Source organism: Paramormyrops kingsleyae, chromosome 3 (assembly GCF_048594095.1).
Source record: "Paramormyrops kingsleyae isolate MSU_618 chromosome 3, PKINGS_0.4, whole genome shotgun sequence".
Classification (NCBI taxonomy): Eukaryota; Metazoa; Chordata; class Actinopteri; order Osteoglossiformes; family Mormyridae; genus Paramormyrops; species Paramormyrops kingsleyae.
This window is the reverse complement of record NC_132799.1, coordinates 5,251,923-5,276,949: the sequence shown is the minus strand read 5'-3', so window position 1 is coordinate 5,276,949 and position 25,027 is coordinate 5,251,923. Positions and strand designations below refer to the sequence as shown.

At 47.7% G+C, this 25,027-nt stretch overlaps 1 long non-coding RNA gene across 1 annotated transcript in view; it reads left to right on the top strand.

Annotated features, from left to right (window-relative positions):
• LOC140588352 (uncharacterized) overlaps positions 1–23,819 on the top strand; it is a 28,948-nt gene extending 5,129 nt beyond the window's left edge. Inside the window, exons 2-3 of the long non-coding RNA XR_011989706.1 lie at positions 16,870–17,050; positions 23,681–23,819. This is a non-coding gene — a long non-coding RNA (uncharacterized lncRNA). The remainder of the gene's footprint in view (positions 1–16,869; positions 17,051–23,680) is intronic.
• The last annotated feature ends 1,208 nt before the right edge of the window (positions 23,820–25,027 follow it).

Sequence of the window (25,027 nt, the reverse complement as noted above, 5' to 3'; positions counted from 1 at the left end):
AATTGAACAACCAGTGGGCGTATCGAGCAGGTTACCCTGGGTGACTCAAGAACGTGCCCCTACCTAGAAAATAGAGGGAATGAACATGCTGAACATCCTTGAGTTATATTGGATGACGGCAGGAATCGATGATTAAGACGCTGTTAGTGGTTCTGATTGGGGGGGGGGGGCAGGCTCCTGGCCAATGGGGTGGACCGATGAGCCTTGTGCCGCCCACTCCCACCACCGACAGCAGAGGTATTCATCAATACTGCTGTCAATCAAGAGTAGGTCTTTGGGGAGGCCTGAATGATTAATAAACCTCTCAGTGCAGCTTGAGGGAATTAACAGTGGGGGGTTGAGAATGTGTGGTCAGAGATATTACTGGCTGGGCGGGGGGGCTGATTAGTTCCTCCGCTTGGAGAAGCTTGGAGCTCCAAGGTTGATAACTTTTCGGGTGGAGTAACATCAGGACCAGCAGGTGATGGATGGGAATTTCACTGCTCAGTCTCCCAACAAAACCGTACAGCAAAGTGCATTTATTTTTTTGCCGTGATGCTGGTGACTCAGGGCTGGTATTGTCCTTCAGTTGGTAGCACTGTCGCCTCACTCCTCTGGGATAGGACTTCGAATCCTGCGTGTGGTGTTTGGTTGTGTTCCGTATCTTATGTTTTGATTCCTCCAAGTACGTCGGTTTCGTCCAGCGGTCCATGGACATGCTGTGCAGTTATTTAGCCCCACAGATGACTGGCACCCCATCTACGTCGTACCCCTGCCTAGTGCCCCCTGCTGGCTAAGTGGATGCCTGCCCATCGCTGGCCCCAGGGTCACGTTAGGCCCGTTGGCTGCCTTCCAGCCGGCGGTCACTGTTCTACAGATGTGCTGCTGTTTACCTTCAGCCCAAAATGTTTGTGTGGGGCTCTCCCACGTGTGCCATTAGTTCGCTGAGCTGAATGGCTTTCCTGCAGACCGAGGGGCCTGCTTAGTGAGGCTGTGCCGTTTCCTCCCGCATCGGTTTAAAATCTCTCCCGTTCTGTGGCTTCGTTAAACACCACGTGCCGCTAGCGTTCCTCACGCAGGGAAAGCAGAGCAGCACCATAGGGAAGATCGATTGGAATGTGATTGGTCGACACGTCTCCCAGTTGCGCCGATGAATCAGATGCACCATGTATTTGCATACTGGCAGCCTGCTTTTATATCGCCCCCTACAGGTCATGCCTGTTTCCTGGTTTATGCCTCCAGTTTTTGGCTAGTTAATGATCATCAATCCTTTCACTGCATCGGAACAGAGGACGGCAGGAAAGGGGCTTTGACCTCTCTTACTGGTTTAATTTAGCATAATCCTGCAATTCCATTCACATGTAAATGTTTGTTTCGAAGGATTAACTGAGTCATGATTTGATGTGCCGCAAATCTGGCTTAATAATAACCAGGACCCTGTGCGAACCGCTTCCTTATCGAATGCCCTGTGGTGTGAACTGAACTGACCTCATTCCATATTTGGCGTCAGTTAAATGCCATTTAAATGGATAACCTGTAATTTCCTGCTTTCTACCTCTGGGAGTTTCCGATACTTAATGCATGTGCAAATTACATTTTACAAGCTTGGTAACAATACTATTGACATCATTTTGGCCTTGAATAATATTTGCCCAGTCTCCTTTCAGAGATGCATATTATTCTGTCCTACTGCAGTAGCATCATTCTCTGTGCTCGCACTCTCGTAGGCTCCCCCTAGTGTCTGGCCGCTGAAAGTCTTCCTCTTTCTCCGCCATTATTGGCAGCCCTGGCTGGGACACTGAACCCCTCCTGCTGTCTGAAGACATGCAGTCAGGCTAACTGGCTGTCTCTAAATTGCCCGGAGTGTATAATTATTCGTGTATGTGTCCCTGTGATGGACTAGCATCCCATCCAGATCCAGAGTGGGGCATACCCCAACCTCGGGACCTTCTACCTCGGGACCTTCTACCTCGTATCGCTTCCTGGGCCCCAACGAGCCTGACAAGGAAAAATGAGTTAGAAGGTACATGTCCCATTAAGAATAGCTTTATCTAAAACCTATTAATATGCATCTCGTTGTCTACTGTTAGTCGCTGACATGCGGGGAACTTTCAGGGGCCGCTAAGTGACATGCTACATAGCAGAGTCACTTTTGACTAGACCTCCGTGTTGAAGTTCAGATCCCTTGAGGTGTAAGTGGCAGGTAATTCCTGTTTAATGTCATGCAGTAGAGGATGTCTTGGCTCTTCCTTTTGCTTCCCTCTGCCCCCCCCCTCCCGTCCCACCCTGTGCTGTACCATCTTGGTCCCCTCAGTGTAGGTAGTGACAGCTGGTTTGAAATCCCCAAGGTGTTTCCGCTGTAGCCCAAATGTCTAGCCATAATTACTTTGCTAAGCTATATGGGCCATATAAATGGCTAAATGTGTGAGTATTATTCAGTAGAAGTGACAGGTAGACACCGATATGTAGATCCGCCGTGATGTTATTGAGTGTTTCAATACGCTGAGCCTCCAGAGTTTCCTTCTGGCAGGTTAACAGGAAGCAGGTCATTTGTTTCTGGGTTGTGACCCTTTAGCAGAACGCCAAGAATCGCATGGATCTCCTGCGTGTCGGTCGAGACGGCGTCCTGGAATCCTGGTATCTTCATATTCCGAGAATCAAGGCGGTCCTGCTTCGTCAATAGCATCAAGACCCCCCCTGAGAATGTGCGTGCTTGTGTGTCCTCCAACACCTGGCCAGCTTGCCCCTGCGAGGTCAACCCCACGCCTTCCCCGGAGCTCCTAGAGCTTGGTCCCGCCTCCACACTCCATCACATCCTCTCCGCATGACCTCAGAACAAACCCATTTATCAGCCGGCGGTTCAAGAACGTCGTCTGCCAGCCTTCAGGATCTAATAGCTTACTTGGGGGGGTTTACTGCAGCCCTTCATCACGGCCGTGCAGTCGGGGAAGCCGCCAGAACAGAGCAAAGTGGAGGGAGTTGGGGGGTGGACCATTCCGTCGAGGTGGTGGGGGGGGGGGGTTATGTGATTATTCAGCCAGTCAAAGATTTCTAAGGACAAGCCTGACTGGAGCTGATCCAAAAGCAAACCCTACACCTTGATAAATCTGAACACAGAAGGAGGGTTTTTGTGCTCTGCTGGTGGGTTTGAGCTCCAGCCAATCCTGCACTGTTGTGGAATTGAGCTGTTCAGTCGTGGTAATCGGGCTAATAACTTAGTTATCTGTTCGTGCGGAATGTACTGATTATAGAAATGCATATAAATGTAGCCATTGACAAGAAATCTCCTTTGACATGCGTCACCTTCTCCCATGGTCGGCTAGGACTTCGCTTAATACATAGGAATGAATTAAAATTTATTATTCATTAACTGGCCCGCAATGAAGGTTCTCCCACCGGAAAATTGGGGAATGGGCTGGAGCTGGGGGGCTGAGGTGGAGATGGCAGACCGTTTTATTTAACGGGTTTCTGCTCTCGTGTTTGGCACATTCCGGGTTTTTATTGGTTTTTCCCTGGGTGTGACATTGCTCACAGAAATTTACCATCTGCGTAGTTCTGTACCCACCATAGTGCTTCTGAGCAGAGTTATAGGAATAGGAAGTACTTTTGCTGTAGTGCTTTCTCTGGGGGATTTATGTCACATAGAAATATTCCACATGCTAACTGAATTACTGACCGATGCTGACCTCGTTAACCATATCGCCCTCTAGGGGAAGATGAGTGTCAAGCACAATAATTACAGCGTTTCGGTTTCAGAAGGATAATTGCCCATTAATGTGACTGCAGTGGTTTACTTGGGGAAGTTCTGCTGGTTAAAACTGCATTATGATTTGCACTGCAATGCACTGACCTATCAATTCTCAACCATTTGTTTTTTCCTGGTTGGGGTAAGATGGCCGTTTACGTGGTCAAATTGACCAACTAGGACAAAAAAAACCCCTCCCTTATCTGCTTTTCAGTAACCAAAGTCCATTTTGTTCTTCAAGAAGATCCCTGTCTTAAGGCTGATTTTTACTTCTGTGTAAGTATAGCATTACACAGCCTGACACGCACCTCCCCAGAAATGCACCTAAACATTGCGGCGGCTCAGACCATAAGAAGGGTGATATACAGATATACTGCTGATCGAAATGCTATTTATATCTGGCATTAAATACATTAAATCTGGCATTAACCCACATTAGGCATCGTAGCAACATCGTAGCTCGACTTTTTCACAAATATGTCTGCGGGAAGTTTGGAGCAGCACAAATATAGCCAGGAGCCGATAAATGGATACTTTGTATACTTTTATTACTTTTTTTTTTTCTGTTTCAACAACTGAATACATCGCAGGGCGGGAAGACGGTAAATGCAACATCCAGAACTATGTATCACCTGGTGCTTTGGAGGTGTAATTGCTGAGCAACACAGACACACCAGCACACAAGTACAGATGCTTCCAACAGCATTGGTCATGGCGAAGACTGGACACGTGTGTAACTGCTGATCGGTACATGCACAGCCGAAACGAAAGGCTGCAGGCTGCTGCTGTCAGAATGAGGAGACGTGCCCAGTAGGGGAGGGACAAACACTAATTGGGCTGCTTTGCATTATGGGAAAAGAGGCCTGTTCAGCTGGCCCGGTGTTTAGGTGACCTTTGCGGCTGCGTTGAAACGTGCGCCGGCACCCATACATCTCATTAAATGCGCCCCGCAGGAAGCCTGACCTTTCCAAAACGCGCCAGACTCTCGCGGGGTTCTGTGGTGAAGCCAGACTGGAACCGCGGAGGATCTCATCGCTTCTCCGAAATTACACCTGTGCCTGACTTACAAAGTCTTATGATGACCTGGCATCTGCCTTTGTACCTCTGCTTTACTCCTGTGGGCCATCATCTTTCTAATTAGCCTAGAAACTCTTCTGTCGGTCTTATTTTTTTAGGGCTTGCAGCTACTGCAGAGAGACGTCTCTGACCTTCTGTTGATTTTAGCTTGTTTTGTAAATCTGTGACTTCGCTCCAGTTACAGGCGATTTCCCTTCCTGTCATTGGCCATCATGGTGCAAAGGCGGGTTTACGGGCCGGAACAGTGCTTTGACCCCTAAAGCCACCCTTGACTGTTTTATATAATATAATGGGACTCAAATGGCACAATGCGAATTTTAAGAGGGACCTGGACTTTGGAATGTGATTCTGCTTTCGGCAGGGGCCAGGTTTAATAGCCAGTAGCAGGTCCGTACATCCTATCTGGGGGCGGTGAAGGGGGGGAGGTCCAGTCATGCACATTGTCTTGCAGCAAAGTTAGTGACTCTAAAATGAATCAGATGCTTAAGTTACTTCAGTTTTCATCTGCATTGTCCTATTTATTGAATAAAAGATGCATTGTGTTGTGTCAACTATGATGGAACTTGCACAATTCGGCTCTGTGTTTCATAAGTCCGTCCTCCCCGTTATCTCTGCCGCTTTAAGGACGTACAAATGTGCAGCGGTTATTAAACCTTTATGTAATAGATGCAAATCGTGACGCCGGTTAATGAAAATGGACCACAATAGCGCAACTTTTTCCCCCACTGTTTTCTGTAACCTGCGATATAACGCGGCGGGGCGGCGCCGTACTGCTCGGGCACATCGCGCTGACTTCTGCACAGCAGCCTCCGTTGAGCGCCGCCGGTCCAAGTGCGAAAAGCTCCACGTTGGCGGCGTCGCTCGTTTTCACTGCGGAAAGTCGAGCCAAGTCCGCTGTTTCCCAGCCACTGCTGCGACTTGTGTTATCTTAAAAATTTAACGCCTGCCCTTGCCGCTATGATGATATGGGGTGTTGGGGGAGGGGGGCAGTCGCATTACCGCAAGCATGTAGCCCATCCAAGCCACTGAAGTTGGCTCGTGTTGTTTCCCGAAGAAATAGGGGTTTTATTTTTGGCGGTTCCGTTCCAGCGTACTGAGAGGCGGGTGGAATGGAAATGCCCATATAAATGAATTAGATTAATTGGAAGCATGGCGATGCAGTAGGTCCTTCAGACCTTTTTATGTTCTAATTATACATTTATATACGCCTCCAAAAAACGGCAAGTGTTAATCACCGTGGCGTCCTGTTGCGCCCTCTGATTGCTGTGTCATTTTCCTCACGGCAGGGGCGCTCGCTTGTTTGTTTGTTTGTTTGTTTATTCAATCATTTATTTTTAGCATCATCTCTCTGTCTGTCTCTGTCCAAAAAGGCCATCAGATATGTTCTGTTCCAAAGGACAAGGTGGAACATCACCTTCACTGGGCTGGCAACTTTGGTCAGATGGCTGCAGTGAGATTTTCGATTCGAGACATGTCTGCACACACATGCACACGCATTTACATGTATGTAACAGTTTCATTACCTAGTAAATAGTCTGTAGGGTTTGCAAACTACTCCATCGCTTCTGATGTAGCTAATTTTAGGTTTAAAATGGCATAATACAGATTTGCTGTAAGATTTCTTGTGTGAGTGTGAGAGTCTGAAAGCATGAGTGTCACGCCAGATGTGTGACAGTTGGTGACCCTGTCCTCAGCCAGGACCCACCGCCCCCCTTCTGTCCCTTCCTCTGTCTCCCAGCCAGCCTTCAGGTACAGTAAGTTTGAGAAGCATGACTCCAGGCCGGTTCCCATATGCAGGAAACATGTGGTGGGAATTCTGAACAAACTTCTGGTTGGAGGGTCACCGCTCCCTGTCACTCAGGAGTGTGATTGATCCGCGCCCTTTGTTATCGAACGCCATGTGACATGAAGCCCCACCGTTCACAGCGAATCAGGCGGCTCTGGGAGCTGAATTACAGTGAATTACAGTGAATTACAGTGAATTACAGTGTCCCCCAAAGACTCAATGTGTTACGTGGTGAGTTTTTTCCTGCACCCACAAGGTCCTCTTTATCTCATATTTTGTGTTGTTTCCCGAAGATTCTGTCTGCATATTAAAATGCCCCTCTGATTAAACCGTCCGTCCAGCGTCCTCCAGACTTCACGCGTGAGGGCCTCGGACGATATTGGGCATGTGACCGGGGTGAAAATGCTTCTCTCTCACACCTGCATATCAGTCGGCATCTTGGGGAGGGCAGGAGCGTTCAGCCAGTGTGATGTCACCCGGCAGAGCGGTGTCTCAGGTGGGGGGTGACCCCATTCTGTTCACAGCCCCGTCACAAGAAGCCCATAACCTGCAGGCCGTCATCTGAAATGCAATCTGAAATGTGCCAAAAACGCTCCTATACCAGAGTTTATATAAAGATCAGTGAAGGGGCAGTGTGATGGACGTCCTGTGTCCTCTGTTGCTTAGGTAGGACCTTTATCCAAAGTGCTAATGTATTTTTCTTATCTTTAGATAATTATTTCTGTAGTATCTCAATATTCTGTTTTTCGGGATTTTTTATTTTTTTAATCTGTGTACCCTTTAAATCTGTTTGCACTGTATGTATGTATGTATGTATGTATGTATGTATGTTTATTTATTATGTTCTTGCTGCTGTATGCACCAGAATTTCCCCCAGGGATCAATATAGTCAATCTTAATATTAAAATATTATATGTTTGACCTCGGGGCGGCATGCTGTTGGTCTGCACTGTCGCCTCACACCTCTGGGATCTGGGTTTGATTCTCTGCACGGGTTCCATGTGTGTGGAGTTTGCATGCCCCCCCGTGTCGTCATGGGGGTGTCCTCCGGTTTCCCCCCACAGTCTAAAAACATGCTGAGGTTAATTGGAATTACCATAGGTGTGCCTGTGTGAGTGCGTGGCGTGTGAGTGCGTGGCGTGTGAGTGCGTGGCGTGTGAGTGCGTGGCGTGTGAGTGCGTGGCGTGTGAGTGCGTGGCGTGTGAGTGTGCCCTGCGATGGGTTGGCACCCTCTCCTGGGTGGTTCCCTTGCCCGTAGTATCCAGGACAGGCTCCAGACCCCCTAGGACAAGTGGTTACAGAAAATGGATGGATGGATGTTTGACCTATAAATACAGTGAGTGTCAGACCCAGCCAGGACATAAACTTGGGGTCCCGTAATGCAGAGCTGATAGATTTTATTATCCAGATCAGGCAGACGGTATTTGAATCGTTAAGCAAAGTTTGTAGTCAAGGGTCAGATGCCAGGGGGATCAGTCCTACGGAGGCACGAAGAATGAGGGGTCGGCACACAAGGAAGGACTGGAGGGTTAAGGAGCAAGGAAGGGAGGGAACAGGGAAGGCAGGCAGGAACAGGAACCGACAGGACAGCACACAGAGCTCATAGAGAAGCAACAATGGCTGACACTGAGCACGAGGGCAGGGGCGGGGGGGGTTGATAAAGAGAGTGAGCCAGGTGTGGATGCTAATTGGTGCTAATCAGTCTGCCCCCCCCTGAGGGACGTGACTGTTGGATTCAGGCTGAGAGACCCAATTATGGGTACAACAGGGCCTGACACGAGCATTACCCACAGCCCCCGCTTAAACCATGTGGTTACCTTCTGCTGACATGTGACTCAGAGTGGGGCCGGGGGGGTGACTGGCATAAATATCACGTCCCCATGAGCATCTTAGCTGCATGAGATCTGTAGCTGCAAAGGTTTGTGGGTAAATGCTTGGCAGCTGGTTTCATGTTAAAGCAGCATTCCCAGGAAGTGCCCCCAGTTTCCATCCTATGCTGGTGTGTCGAGCTGTGCTATTCCACCGCAGTGTGGGTATTATACAAAAATAGAGCTGTTTCAAAGGCGCCTATGGCCTTCTTTTGAAATAAAATGAGCCTCTGTGCTGAACGTCTACCCTAAAGCTCCTTATACGCCTTAATAATATATAAACCTAATTAGCAAGTAGATTCTCCAGTTGTGGTTCTGGAAAGGATGCGAGTTCTGTACCAGCTCTGTGCTTCCAGAACTATTTCTAATGCACTACAGGGGTTCAGATCGCTCTGCGTGGGTTAGCCACTGAAAAATAAATGACGATTTGAATGAATTTGACTAAATCGTAACTATTTACTGACAGTTTAGTAAAAAGCTTCAGTCAATATTTCTGTTTCTACTTTAACGGTTCTTATATTTTATCTCCTAATTAAGCTGATGATGTTTCTTAGCAGCCGAGCGGCTTGGCACCTCTCTTGCGGTTCGGTTCGGTTCCGTAGACCCGTGACATCTTGGCAAGGAACCCGGAATCTAATTCTGCTGCTTTACCCAAGGCAATGGTTTGTTTACTTAACGGTTAATGTGCCAAGAAAAGAGTCTGGGTTCAGATTCAGGTCTGACATCCTGCAATAGCACCTCGGAAGAGTGCTGGACAGAACCGAGCAGAATTAATGCTGGGAGACCGGACCAGTACCACATGCCTGGACTCAGGGCTGGGATGGTGAAGCAGGGTTTGAGGAAGCCTGGATGGAGCTGAAGTCCTCCACTCACTGTAGCTTCTAGCTCTCCATTACAAGCCGGTGGTTGCACTGGTATCTGCATGATTTGTGTACGTCCCGGCTTGATGGAGTGGAGAGAACGTGTGTCTGACTCGAGTACTGATCAATGGGCCCAGTCCAAACTTTCCTTGTCGGTGTTATCATGTTGATCTGCTCAGTCAAGCTTGGTAACTTCCGCTGGGGGGCTGGGGGGGGATACCGAACCAACTAGATCCTGTCAGTCAATAACAAACAGCTCCATAGCCAATGATGCTACTCATACTGGCTCAGTAACAGAAAATAAGACATTAGAAAAGACATCAGTTTTTTTATTAGCGGTATTAGTTTGTCAAATGTAAATATGTAAAGTGGCCAGTGAATGATCTGAACGTGTTAAAGCAAAATATTAGTAGAAAAAGCTTTAGTATCTGTCAACAGCATTTTTACCGCATGGCTGTAGCTGGAAAAACTGTGTGAAACGCAGCGCACCGCGTAACACGCCAGGCAGCCGGCTGTGCGGAGCGTTCCAAGCCACAGCGCATCGAGTGAGGTCTCTCACGTGAAGCGGAAACGTGTGCTGCTGTGATTCTGATATAAAGCTGCATTTGGATTGTGTAGCACTTTGGTGTCTGGGAAGGTTGTGGGTGTCCACGTGCGTTAAGCGTCCTCATTTTTGGTCCCTCCTGTTTCCACTGTTCACAGATACGCTCTTTTATCGTAAAGCTTTACTCTGAAGCATGACGAAGCTGTTTTAGCACACCGATTAAGACCTGTACGCTTTCCACCTCACGAACGCTAGTTGGACACAACAGAAGGTAGCGATATAATGCTCGAACAAGGACGCTCTCCTCGCTGCTGTGGATGAAAACCCGGAACTTTCTCCTTACTCAGTGGTCACCCCAGATGTACTGAACGCCCGAAGCAGGATTGTGATTAGTGGCTGCCAACCGTTATAAGAGCTATGAACAGGACTCAACTAAAGGACTTTACTCGTTATATGTACGAGTAACAATGTTATGTTAATGAGATATACTTTCATCTCTCTTATCCAAGTTACGACTGTGCGATAAATTCTAAGCTCATTGTCGCCACACAAACGTAAAGACTGATTGATTTTCAGACTTAAGTTTTTCAAAAATCTTCAATAATCTAATTATGGCGGACTTGGAATCTTGACTTTGTTACAGTCAATTGCTAAATCTCTTTGTAATATTTAGGTTTAAATGTATTTTAAATAACCTTCAATCCTATCCAGGATAAGTAGATTAATGGATAGATAGATGGACTGATGTATTATAAATGAAAGATGTTCTGTGTTATCAATGCACCTTGATTCTGGGCTTTGAAATGCTTTTTTAATGGACTAATAGTGAAAGATGTATTTTTTAAACATGTTTTTTGCTCTTCCAGTGATATGTAATTCACCAGCCTTCAATATATTCTGTCCCCTTAAAAATCCTCTGCTCTATCTTTAAAAAACAAACAATGGAAAATGTTTACTTTGGGAGTATTTTAAATAGTATGTTCATACTTTTGTGTTACTTGTGTTTAACATGACAGGTTAAGGGAAAGCCCTCCAGGACAGAAAAGCTCCCCCACCCTCACCCCCACCGCTATACTGGTACTCATGATACTTTGAAATGATGAAATGGTATCGCGAGCGTTATACCAATCCTCTCCTCAAAACTTAACAATTAACCAGCACTGACTGGATGCCATGGAAACTGCAACATGATGTGAGAATAGTGTGTCTCCTTAGCGACCATGTGTGCTTTTTAGGTGTGAACAGATAACGAGGAACTGGCCTGTGTCTACGCCTATGCTGGTGTGAAAAAATCAAAAAGTCAAAAATCACCTCTGCACTTGGGTACATGCTGGGCATTGCTACAGCGTAACACAGTGTAGCATTTTGTCGTATCGTTAATCAGTGTCACCTTGTTTGTTAGATTTTTCTGCCACACGGTGTAGTGTGATATATAAATTTTTCAGATCTTGACATTTTAAGGTGGTTTCTCTTTTAACCACTGCACCCCCTATAGGCCAATGTCGTCTCCAAGCATGCGTCTAGTGGAGTGATTGTGTTCAAGCCTTTCTTCGTGTCCTTTGGCGTGTGCGCGGATGTTTCTACGTCTGCACGAGTGTGCGGTACGTGTTTGTGCGGCTCGTCGCAGCAGAACGCGCAGCCCACGCGCAGCGGACCGCAGGCTGTTGGTGGCTGGCTAATGGGGTCCCTGGCAGCCCGGAGTCCTCTGGACAGCAGAGCCTCAGGCTTTGAGCACCACTGGCTGCATGCTGCATGGCGTTAATGAACTTAAGCATCGGTGCGTCCGCAGAGGCTGCTGATGGATCTCCTGCCATGTGGGTCTATTTTAGGCCGACCCCGTCGCTCATGTAGCGGGAATGAATCGTATTACTCCGCCCCCGCCTTACATCTATTAGCTGTGCCGTTCCACGCTTAAGAGTCTTAAAAAAAAAAACCAACCGAGTTTGTGAAATTGAACCAGAACATAATTAATATCGATCCACTATAGCGTGAGAGTTTTAAGCCAGCCCAGATATACCTGGCTGTCAGCTGCTGTGAGAGCACCCCCTACTGGTCTCCTGGGAGATTAGCAATTTATCCATTAGCCCACAGTGAGGGATAAACAGTTTTTGAGATGACAGCCGGGTGTTTCATCAGTTTGTTGGTGTTGCGCAGCCTTTCGGTAACAAAACTGAGTTGCCGGTCTGGCTTTCTGAAGTCTGAAGTGAACTACAAGCCAACACAAACTCTTCACCAGTTGGCATCAAGTCCCCGAGTCCCCTGTCGCTTATTTACTTTAATCCAGTAAATATTCCGTTGTGTAAATTAGGGCAGGTTAACACTGGAAAATCTCCCTCCCCATAGCTGCATTGTTAAGTATTGTGGAGCGACTGACCCGAAAATGCCCTCGTGGGAGACGATCCCCGCACTGTCCTGGGCTGCCGGATCTGCTGCTTCCCTACCGTCCGCCACACTTACCTTTTCTCTAGGACCAAATTAATTATGGCAGAGTAACTCACAGCTGTGAGGGAGAATTTTTCAAGTACCATAAGGGATGATCGTTTTTCATCCCATCTGGCAGCGAGACTGAAGCGGCTCCTGCAGCCCAGGTGCTTCCTGTAGCTATTTCTGGGGCCGTAATTTAACCGCCCGTTAAATCCAGCTGTAAGTCAGATTAATTCTTATCTGCGGACCCTTTTTTTTGTAATAGAGATTGATTCATGTGAGCGGAAGTGGAGAACAAGAGAGAGAGGAGAGAGAGAGAGAGAAGAGAGAGAGAGAAAGGAGAGTGGATTAGAGGTACCAGAGCCTGTCCCCCGGATATTAATTTTACGCCAACTGCAACATTGCAGGCAGGGGTGTACACAGGGGTGGGACCACAGGGGCAGTGGCCCAAGCTGATTGGCTCCTGGAGTTCCTCTTCCCCTGTCATTCACCAATTCTGAACGTACCATTGGCTAATTACATGGTTGGCCCTTCTGTATGAATTATAGCTGCTCTAATGCCCCCCTCATTAAAAAAAACTACAGGACGGAGGGCTAACAGATGCCATGTAAACTTTTCTCAGATGTAGCTGACTATTATTACTTCGGGTCTTTGTCTGCATAGGACGTTCGGTTAGTGTCTGTCAGAATTGGCGCGTCATTCTCCAGCCCACTGCCGTGCTCGTGCTCTGTTTTGAATAGAAACAAAAGGCTAGAAAAAAAATGCTCTTGTTTTCCTTTCCCAGTGTGCTTCTAGGGCCTGCTTTTGTCTGCTTAAAGCCTGAATGATTGGCTTTGTATCAGCAGCAAAGCAAATTCAGCTGAAGCAGAGAGGGGAACGGATACGAAGCGGGGCTTCATCGCACTGCGCGTGCCGCAGTTAATAATGCATGGCGGCTCTGTGATTTCTCAAAAAGCTCGTCTTCAGATTCTACAATAAAGCCACTTTTGAGCATCCCCGCATTCCCCTTTAGACAAAAGACTGTTTGCGTGCCGTTACTTAAACACCTTCATCGCAAACCGCGGAGCTGATTTATTTATTTATTTACTACCTTGCCTACTGCAGCGTCTGGATGTTAACTCAAGGTGTAGCATTTAGAGTATTACAGCGGCTTATATTCTTGGGATGCAGCATGAAAGCTGCTCCCTCATGGCAAACACTTGTTTCCGTTCTGGCTGCGGTTCACAGAAGGCGTCTCGCTCGTTATTATTTCTGCTCCCCCGCTGATTAAAAATGAGAGCAGCTGATAAATGCTGGGTATCTGGGCTGGTTTTTTTTTTGTGTATGTGCTTTCAATGCAATGTTCTAAAAAATAAGTGTGGAACCCACTTCCTGCTTTATGAATTAATGAAACCCCAAAAATCGTTGTTTCAGCCGAACACTTGCCTGAAGAGGAGATGCTGTGTCAGTGATCAGAAGGTTGCCGGTTCAATTCCCAGCATCTGCAGAGTGGATTCACCATGGTGTCCTTGACAAAGGCCCCTTCTCCAGCGACTGACTGATCCTTCTTTTTGAAATGTACATAAATGTCTGAAATGAAAACATAAATGATGAACCGGTCCATGCCCGATGCTGCCCGTTATGTTCACTACCGGGTGAGTGACCTGCAGGAGAGGACCTTGCTGAAAAATGCACTGGAATAACCAGCCACATAAAACTCACCTGTGAGTAAAAGTGGCCCTTAAGCAGTGAAGCTGTCCCCGTTACCCTGACAGATTCTCCTGAGCTCTGCGGAGACTTTGCAGTGTTGGGGAACATTCCACAGCCCCTTTGGCAAGACCAGAGAGGCGTGCTTGGGGGTCTTGTCTCCAGCTGAACACAGGACATTCTGACAGATGGAACAGTGTGAGGAGAGCACTGTATCTTTTCCATACGTGGCTCAGGCATAGCATTATGTTGACTGTAAAAACTGTCAATGTCAAAGCAGGCTCTGTGCCTCAGATTTTTCAGTTTTGCTTCCACCCCAGGGAATGAAAAGACCCCCCAACCCCACGCTGCCTAGGGGGCCCTAGTTTGGCCGTCGCATATCTGCATTGGGGCTTAAGCGAAAGCTGTTCCCTCTGGCTACTGGCATCTCCGAGAAAACCAGGTCAATACCACCAGTGACAGCGAACAGACAGTTTGGCTGTGGGTACAGACCTTAAAATGACCCATAATGGGCAGTTTTGTCTTTGAGGTTTAAGGCTGTTGCTGTTATCTTAGAGTTACGAGCTGCCTCTCCTTTATTAAACTTACATTGTGGGTACATAACGTTTCTCCTGCGTAGGACAGACGGAGAAACTCTTCAAAGGCGATTTAAAGATCACTGTTGCTGTAGGCCGTGCATGTTCAGAATTATACAGTACCACATAAACTTACCCCCCCCCCCCCCAAAAAAAAATATCCATGCCCTGTTTAGCCGCCGCCCACATTGTTCTCTGCAGAGTGTCTGTCACTGGCGGCCTCTGTCAGCGCTCTGTTGTCATGGCGAAGTCGCATCATTTATGGATGTCATGGATGTCACTCTGCTGGGTCACCGCCGAGTGAGGGGGGGCAGTCCGAGCACGAACGCAGTGCCTGTTTCTGTCTGGCGTTGGGGGGGACACTCTGTGTTTCGATAATCGCAACACTGCGTTTCGATAATCGCAACACTGCGTTTCGATAATCGCGACACTGCGTCTGCCTTGAGATTGTCTTCTGCTCACATTCATTCATTTGGGTGTCAGATGGAAAATAACACTGGGGGGGCCCCTCTCACGGCCTGGCGATCCAGGGCGACCCCCAAGCAGCCCGGTAAACGCAGTAACGCCACGCCAGTGGCCAGTGCCGCTTTTATAAACAGTTGTACAGTGTTAGATGAGCGAGATCATCTGTCACCTTCCGGAAGGGTGCTAATGAGAGGCAGTCGTTTGCATATTGCCGTATAATCTCACTCCGAAAGACGCCAAGAGCTCAGTGAAATCGAAAGGTACTTAATCTAGTAGCTTGGTTTGTGCAGCCACGCACTGCTTATTCTTCTAGAAGTTTTTGAGCTATATGTCTGAGTTAAAGCCTCTCTATGCACAGCTGTATTAAAACACTGCAGATTTCATCGTCGGTTTCCTAATTTACATTTTATGCAGGGGAGTATCTGCGACTCTCTTTGTGAGTGTGTGTGTGTTGTAGCATTTTAATCAGGCTACATGCTTTGGATGTTATTACATGGAATTCTGGTGGATTCCCCAGCAGAGGACATTCAAGGGCTGGGCCTCGTTCCGCGCGTTTCTGTTTGTCCGTGTCGGTCATTTGCTTATTTATCAATCTCATCCCACAATGTAGTGACATTGTGTTCGGGTTCAGTGTCTGGCTATTCTAGCTAAGCTACCTTTAATTAATTCATGGCTGCCGTCGCAGTCTAGCTCGTTTGGTGGGATTTCATTATGCTTCCCATCTCGGAACAGATTTATTTACATTACCATCCGTCTCTTAATTTAGAGATGGCTTGTTTAAAACAGACACTGTTGAGAGTTCGCTTGTCTGGTCATGTATCTCACTGTATTAGCTTGTTTGTGTCATTATGCCGCCATTATAAATATTCATTGTGCTGTCTGAGAAGAAGGCCTCTCTGTCATGTACCAAGACAAAAAAAAAATGGCACATGTCTTTTCAAACGCCTCGTCTGGGGAATACGGGGCTATTAAAACAATTCAAGCATTTCCTGCCGTGAGCTGAGTGCATCAATCGGAAATGCTAATGTGTTGACGCGTCTGCCAAAACAAAGCAACGCTGTTAATAATCACCCGTGGCACAGCATTGGGACTCGGGAGAAGCAAACGGGCTTTAAAAGGTTTCAGATCACGTCATTTTGTGACTCAGCCCTGCAATCGCTACCATTAGCTTCTGTTCCTACGGCGGGCTGAACATTTCAATATGGCGGCATGGTGCGCTACCACAGGCCCTAGTCTGACAACAGCGCGTTGGTGAGCTGTTACAGATGGAGTCGAGTCTCGGAGGACGTGACGATTGTGGCGCTTCCTCCAGCTCATAAAACAGAGCTTATAAAACCAAGTTTGAGGTCAGAATCGGCTCTATAAATATGACAGCTGTCACGATTATGTACGGGCCATATTTAAATGGCCGAATGTGCCCTGCGCACTCGGCAAAATGTCTGTATTAATTCACGCACGTCTAATTATATTCAATAACCTTTTCCCACCGCCGGTTCTCACGGCAAATAGGGCCAGTCTGTGCAGACACGTCCGTCCGTGGGGAAGACTGGGACACAAAAAAAATCATAAAAGATACAAGCAATTTGGGAGATCACTTCCCGTTACCCATGGCAACCTCTGTTGATGAGCAAATGAGTGGTGACAGGCTGAGCCTCTTATTGGCTGTGTGGCATTTAAACTGTCGGAGTGATTCTTCGGGCCCCAAATAGGCCACACGCTGTCAGGGACTTTAAACACCAGGATCAGGCCCTGCCCACAGAGATGCCCCCACTACCACACGGATCCCCTTCTCCCTCCCTCTGTCTCTCCATCTTGCACATTCTAATTTTTTCATTCCATTTTTCTTTTTGGCTTTCGCAGAGGGTCTCACTTCCTGTCTAACGCTGCATGGCTTCCTGTCCTCTGTGGCTGGATGCTACACAGGATGCTACTGGCTACATGCTTACCAAAACGCAGCAACAGCGTCTGTGATTGGCAGAAGGCCCGGGTCCTGTCCCCTCCTTCCTCACTCGTTCTGTTTTCACAGTTCAAGCCCATGAAGGTAACCGTCAGTTAGTAGTTTGGCTACTGAATGAGGCAAAATACCGAAACAAGCATTTGCTTTTGATTTATTACTTCATTTAATTAGTTGAAACATGGGAGACCTCATCCTTACTTATCCAGCCAACAGGGGATATTCTGGGAACATCAGACACTTAAGGCACCACACATTCTTCTATGTTTTTTGTGGATTTCCTGGTTTGAGAGAGACCACATATTCCTTAGAGGACACTGATGCCTGGAACCTTTGGAATCCCACACATGGTTCTATGTGGCCTTAATGCTCCCTTGTCTGGGGGGTTCTGGGTATTTGTTTCTCTCGTCCCATTTGAGGTTCTGAGCTCTGTGCTCCGCTTCAGAATCACGCTGCCTTGCCCCCATTCCCCAGTGGCACACCAGCTGGGGGGGGGGGGGTAACACTGTGGAGAGGTATTGCTTTAACACGCTGAGAAATGACTCTGGAAGACAGGCCCTCAGCGGACCCCCTCCCTGTGATTAATGCTCCTTGCCTGACACGCCCCCTCAACCCCCCCCCCCCCCCCCCCCCCCCCCCCCCCCCACACACACACACACACACACACAGCGCTTACCGGGGACTTCCTGAATTCCGTGTTGACTCCGCCCCCTTCCCCCCAGCCTATGCTAAACTATCTTACTCCACACTCGGACGGTGGTAGGCACCCATTCTTCAAATTGATGAGAAGGACCCGAGAAAAACTTACGGGGACTTCATAAATACAGCAAGGCCGGCGTCGCTGCGCACCTCAGCGATGGAGGAAGCGGGGGGCAACTGATGTGGAAAATTACCTCTGAGGGAAATCTAAATACTAATCCCCACCACTGCCCCCCCGGCACGCAGACGTGCGGGGGAAAGGAGCGTCGGCGCGCGGTGGGGAGGAGGAGGAGGAGGAGGTCCCAGGAAGCAGGAGAGCCGGATGAGGACTTGGGTTGGGAGACGAAGGTGGCAGCGAGCTCCGGTTTGATTTAGACGAGCCGCTTTGGTTCAAAGCTGTCATCAGCCTGTGATAGCGGAGCCCGGCATGCCTGAGTTGGCGCTCCTGATCGCTCGATCTGGGAATGACGCATTAAACTTGGAATTAGGCATTTTCGTGACCCGTAAAAGTAGAGCTGAGCTCCAGAGGCTCTGTCCTTTAAGATGAAAATAATTGTGAAGCATGTACTTCTAAGAGCCGTGTGCCCCCGTCGATTCAGCCGGGATCCGGGCACTGCCAGGCAAACAGATGCATCCGTTTCCACATAATGAACTTACAGGAGAGGGGGTTTCAATGTGCTCTCACTCCACCACAGATTTTGACGTTATGAAGCAGCCGCATCTTTAGGAGGAAGAGGAGGCTTGTTAAATGGGAGGAAGCAGCAGTGCTTTCTGGCAAACTCTGTATTCCGTGAAGGAATGGAGTATACGGAGGTTTGCATTATGCAGGACCCCGAAATGTGTGGCTGACACCCAGCGAATAATCAGTAAAGTCAGTGGGAGATCAGAGCAGGGCTTATATGAGGGGGGGCATGTACATCAACAGCGGCTGACTGAATGATGCAGGTTTGCTATGGCAACTGCAGAAGGAAAAAAACATCCCATAATGTTCTACACCTCTATCAGAACATGTATTCCCAGGGGAAAAAAAAACAGCTACAGGGATTTGTTTTGGGTAGAAGTTTGCTCACCATGCTCATAAAACCAAAAGGGTGCTTGATAAGCCACCCTGAGGAGTGACCCCTGCAGTCTGGCTTTGGTTACTACACCTCCGAGGGCCACATTTAAACTGTCGCACTCTCCTGAGTTCATTATACAACCTGGGTGCCTGCAATGCACATCAGAGGCTAATAATAAATAGTAAATTATTAAATTAAAAACAATCATTTTCAGAAACTCATTACGGAGGCTGGAACGGCTCCAGCATCACTTCAGCTCTTTAATGAACCATAAAATTTAGCAAACACGCAAAGTTTGGGGGATAAAATGATCACTTCCCAGCGGAAAACGCAGAAAAATGGAGGGGCTCAGGGAAGCGTGGCCGTCGAAAGCTGAGGTTGGGGCTGTAAATCTTCCTGCCATGCCGTTCCTCGTTACCTCTGGGTAATTAAGAAGAACGATTCTTTTTTTTTGTTTGTTTCCTAATAAACAGCTGATGGTGATGGTTGCATATCCATCCCCTGACTCAGCTGAACACTCCACCTCCCACCCATTTAACGACCGTGCCGCCTAATGAAGGTTTACCACATTTAACGTGAATCCTGATTGGAGGATGAGGCTGAAATTATATTCTCAGCAGAGGCTGCATGTGGCCAATCTGGGAGCAGCAAGCCACTGGATTTCCTTGCCGTTTAGTTAATTGTCCTCGCTTCTCCTACCCTAACTGCCTTATATCCAATTCAGCAAGAACTTGGTAGATGTCTGAGTTGAGTCCTGCTGATACAAATGATGGGGTTGATTGACTAAATTGGAGCGGGTTGCCCTGTTGGACGGCGCTCTCGCCATACGTTGGGGTTGCCAGGTGTGGGCTCCACCTGGTGCGAGGCCGCGGAGGCTCCCGATGGTCTTCCCTGATGACGAGCTTAATTGTGCACTGAGCTCTGCACTCCTCTAGGAGTTAATTTTAAGAATCAAAGCGTTTCCGTGCATTGCTCGTCATATCAAGGGCTGCAGTGTGCCTGACATCCACATTCAGCAATATTTAGCAGATTAGTCCCCTTAAATAGTTAGAGCAGGATTTTCCAGATTATTCTGGTAATGCCCTAATTTACATTTTGATTGATTAAAACCGGCAGCACTGACATGCTCACAAACACCTCCCCTTTGGCACTTGCAGGTCCTGTTGCATTCTGGGATTTTAATGATTGTGACAGAGAGGGGATTTTAACCTCGTAATATGAAATTCCGAGAACCTTAAGCAGAAGCACGAAGACTGAAGACACCCCTGGCGAGAGAACGACGGTGGGGGAGGGGGGAGGCATCTCTCCCCTGGGATGGGACCTGCACCTTAAATCTGTCCCGTCATAGAGGCGGTGAGAGACCTTCCCTAGTCACCCCCCACTCCACATTTATCATGGTGACAAGCTGTATGTTTCAGCACAATCTATACATCAGGTATGCAGCACCCTGTCCCAGACCACATTCCTGTAAAGGATGGGAGACGGGACCCTTTGGGGGAGATGTTTGGCTCAGCATCTTAGGTCTCTGTGTCTGTGATCGGTAGGTTGTTGGTTCAAATCCCATCAGCCCCTTGAGCATAACCCTTAACCACCTGGCTGGATGGATAACCCTGCAGTTAAACCCCAAGTTTTGCTCTGGACTCTAAATGTGTGGGCAGATATGATATAGGAGCATGATGGGATAGGCTGGGGGCCGTAGAGAGCCATAGTATGCAAGCCCAGGAGTGAATGAATCCCCAGGAGTTTTGGCAAGCAGCCCTGCCCCCTCCCACGCCAGCCTGGTGTTCGGAGGTTTGTTTTCTTTGAGGGTGGTGCAGGCCGTCCCTTTATAATGTCATAAATAACTGATGTAGGTTTTATGACTTATTTATCAGTCATTTGGACGGGGTGGCTGACAGTGGATGGTTTGGGCGGTGCCTATCGAGCCTTAGTCTCCGCCCATCGCTGTCAAAAGCAGGTACCAGATTAGCTACTTCTGGAAAGCAGCCAATCCTGTCCAAGCCTCTGCAGCTGAGCGGCCAGTCGTGCGACTGCTGTTATGGTGAACGCAGTGTAGCTGCTTTTGTGAAACAGCAATGGGGGGAAAAATCACCAGCTTGGCCAGTCAGGCTCCATTAATGTGCATGAAAGTGTGGTGTTTTGGAAATCCAGTCCTCATTTCCCACCGCGGGACGCCATATAAAGCGAGATTTATTGCGATCATTTACATAATAACTGAAGCTGCAATGCGGTGACGGGGAAACGAGAAGAGCAGGGCTTGCATGAATCTTTTTTTAACAATCAGTAGTAAATCAAATTTAAATGGCTCTGCCGTATATATTTTTTCCCACCCTGGGAAGAAGGCTTGTAACTATTATGCAAATGTCTGCTTGACTGTCCAATCACAAAGCTCAACTGATCAATGAGCACATTACCATGCATTTTAAATTTCAATTAACTAATTAGTATGTGGTGGTTTTCCCGAGGGAAGTCACGCATAGCGGAACTGTCGTAAGCGTGGAGACACTGTTGTTTGTATGCATCAGTTTAAAACGCACAGTCAGCTGAGTCACGGGGAGGGTGTGTGGTTCAGTGGATTTAACATGTCTATGAACGGAAGGTTGCCAGTTCAAATCCCTGGGTCAGCAGAGGCAAGCCCCTTAAACCTCAATTGCTCCTGGGACTGACTGGCCCTGCTTTCTCAAAAAATGTACAATGAAACTCAAACACTGGCCGGGACAGTGTTTCAGGTTTCACGCCTAATGTGCGGCCTGGTGGCCAATCTTCTCCGATTGCACATTCTATCAGTATGAGCAGAGTGTGAAGGTTGAATTAGCAGAGCAATAGCACAGTTATATGTAATATATTGCGATCCGCACAACATAACAGGAGACATATCAGAGTTCAGAAGAGGACAAATTGTTGGTGCATGTCTCGCTGGCATATCAAGAGCCGCGGTATCCAGGGTAAAGTCAGCATATCACCATGAAGGACTGACCACATCCAACAGGAGGAACTCTGGATATCAGAGGAAGCTGTCTGAATGGGACGTCTGGGCACTAACCCGGATTGTATCCAAAAAACAAAATATAGAAATAAAATAAAATAAAATACAGAATTAACTTCAATCAACTTTCTTGTTACCAGCAGAACTGTTCACCAGCAGCTCCACAGGTCTATGTTCATTGGCTGCTGTAGCCAAACCTTTGGTCACTAGTGCCAATGCCAAACATCAGTTTCAATGGGGCCAGCAGTGCAAATCTTGGCTATGGGCAATGTGAAACATGTATTGTTCTCTGATGAGTCCACCTTCACTGGAAAAGAGGCTTACCACCCAGACTATTCTGTACCCAGACTGCAGCACAGGGATCAATCAGTGATAGTTTGAGCTGTAATATGATGGCACTTCCTAGGCCCACTACATGTTCTAGATAGGAGTGCCACTGCCAAGGACCACCCAACCATTCTGGAGGACCATCTTCACCCAGTGGTTCAAACTTTGTACCCTGAAGATGGTGTCATGTATCAGAATGACATTGCGCCAATACACACAGCAAGACTGGTGACAGAGTGGTTTGGTGAACATGAAGGTGAAGCTGAACATCTCCCATGACCTGCACAGTCAGCAGATCTGCACATTATTGAGCCACTTTGGGGTGTTTTGGAGGAGCGAGTCAGGAAACACTTTCCTCACCCAGCATCACATTGTGACCTGGCCACTGTTCTGCATGAGGAATGGCTCAGAATCCCTCTGGCCGCTGTGCAGGAGATGTATCTGTCATTCCCAAGACAAACTGATGCTGCAAATGGAGCCCCCACATCACACCATTATCGTGGCCTAAAACCTGGTGTTTCAGTTTCATTGTCCATCCCTTGTACATTGCTTTGGATAAAAGTGTCTATTAAATAAAATGAGTCAGATTTGTTCCAGTCAGGGATGGAATGGGAGTGTAAAGGGGAAAATAAGTATTTTTGGACTTCAGCACAGGCGAAAAACACAGGAAGCCAAAACAGATGCTGGGGGGTTGGGCAGGGTGACCGGGAACGAGCCCAGCTGCCGAGGTTGGAATCTGGGGTCTGGGCTACAACATCCAGCCTCTCCCCGGAATCTTACACTGTCACGTCACTCCATCAGAAAGATGTTGGTATATTATACACAATGCCTTACAGCTTGGAGAGTGTGGTGCTGTGCACTGGTTAGCCCTGTCGCCTCAGGACCCGAGTCCCCGCCAGGGCTCCGTGTGCGGAGTCTGCATGTCCTCCCCGTGTCATCATGGGGTTTACTCTGGGTACCCCCCCCCCCCTCCGCAGTCCAAAAACATGCTGAGGTTGATTGGAGTTACCAAATTGTGCGGTAACTAGATGGATATCCTACAGATCTGGAAATCAATTTTGCTCTTTCTGCAGGTCTAATTCCACCTGTTATTTTTAATTGTTTAATTGTTATTATTGTTATTAATTCACAATATTAATATTAGATCCGTGATATTTATCACGTTTATTATGGCTGGCTGCTTCATATGTGTGTTTATTCTGATGTCCTACGCTCACAAGCTCCCTGCCTTGTACTGACTAATCTGTATGTTATGTTGCAGCTCTACGTGGGTTTAAGGTGAATCATAGGAATCAAATGCTATCGGCTGGCAGCTAGTCGATAACTTCACCTTGACGGTTGTTTTTTGCCCCTGCTGGTGAGGCTGTGGAAGTGCACCAGGGCTTTTTTCTTTTTTTTTTCCTTTCTTTTTCTTTTGATGATATCTCAGGTCAGGCACCGTTTGAAAAGTGTGACTGAGCTTTTACTGCGTCGATTGGATTGTCGTCTTTGAAGTTCGCACCTTTGATAGTCTCTCTCCCACTGGCTCAGCCCCCCCCCCCTCTCACAGAACCCCTCCCATTATCAACTTTACCTCCCCATCTCTTCTTTTTTTGATTTGCAATTTCCAAGTGAAATATATTTGCTACTTGTTTTCTTCCATCCCAGGTGCTTGGCGTCAGGCGGCATGGCGCCTCGACCCCTGAATCCGAAATGAGCCGTCGGCCCGGGTGAAAAGACCCAAAATGAACGCAGATAATCCAATTCAGCACCAGCGCCATCATTCATGGCAGCCCTGACACAGCCCAATCTCAGTACAATGAATTCTCCAATAAAACTCACCCAGTCTCCAAGCTGGGGGCCTCACAGACGTGGAGGGTGTTGCGTTGTGCTTTTGACTTTTATTTTATGTTTGAGGCGTTTTTTTTTTCGGGGGGTGGGGGGGTGGGGAGGTGATTCCAATTATCTCAAATCCCATCTGCACTATTTTTGCATTTTTCAATTTCTTAGCATACGGCTAGCTTCAGAGGAATGCTGAGGGGGATTCTGGGTATTCCTCTCCTGGCTTGTCATCGCTTACGGTGACCAGCGGCCTTGCGGTCAATCAATAATTCAGACGAGCTCCAGGGGGGAGATTTCTTCTTTTTTTTCCATGGCTTAAGAAAATAGTTTGACAGATGGGCCGCGGGGGACGTTGTTTATGCTAATGTGAACCGCGATTACGCCGCCTGGATGGGATGAAGATGGACTCAGAATTGGACAGTGCTGTCAAAGGAGACATTTGTGGCTCCTCCTAGAAGCTCACCCTCATCCACTCACCTCCTCGGCCTCATCCACTCTCTTCTCTCCCCCTTCAGCTCCCGTCCATCCAGTTAATTCGTTTTTTCTTCACATAGCACCTTTCCTAAAGGCTCATGAATGTGCTCAAGACAAACGGCCATTACCCATAATTCCTATCCTCCGCGATCCTAATAAAGATGGAAATCCATGCTTGCAAAATCAGTCGATGGATTGGGGTCACACCCCTGGAAGAATGATATTTGCTTTAATTAAGTCGCCGTATTACTGGTGCAAAAATGTAGAGCAGCGAACGCTGGAGCGTGACCCCAGTACGCAGGAGGGTGAGAAAGACCCACTGTCACTGAACTGGTGCCTGGTTTCTTTATCTAGTTACTAGTGAACTCGGTTCACAAGAAAAGCGACAAAGTAACTGGCACAATTTTTTCCCTTGTAGGAAATAGCAGGAGCATGTAGGTGTCTGTGAGTGTCAGCAATATTCTGCACCGCTCTTACTAAATGGCCTGTCATGCTTAAAGCTTGGAGCCGATTCCAGCTCAGAAGGTTTTCACCAAAGATTCTGCGGACCTTAGCGATTTACTCCGACGCAGCAGACTGCTACCGGTTTCCTCAACGCCACAACAGTGACCTGTTTTCTTGTCGGAATCTTTTAGTTAAGCATTTCGGTCATCGGTCGTCCCATTTTGAAGGGTAGTGCCAGTTACGGTAATAGCAGAC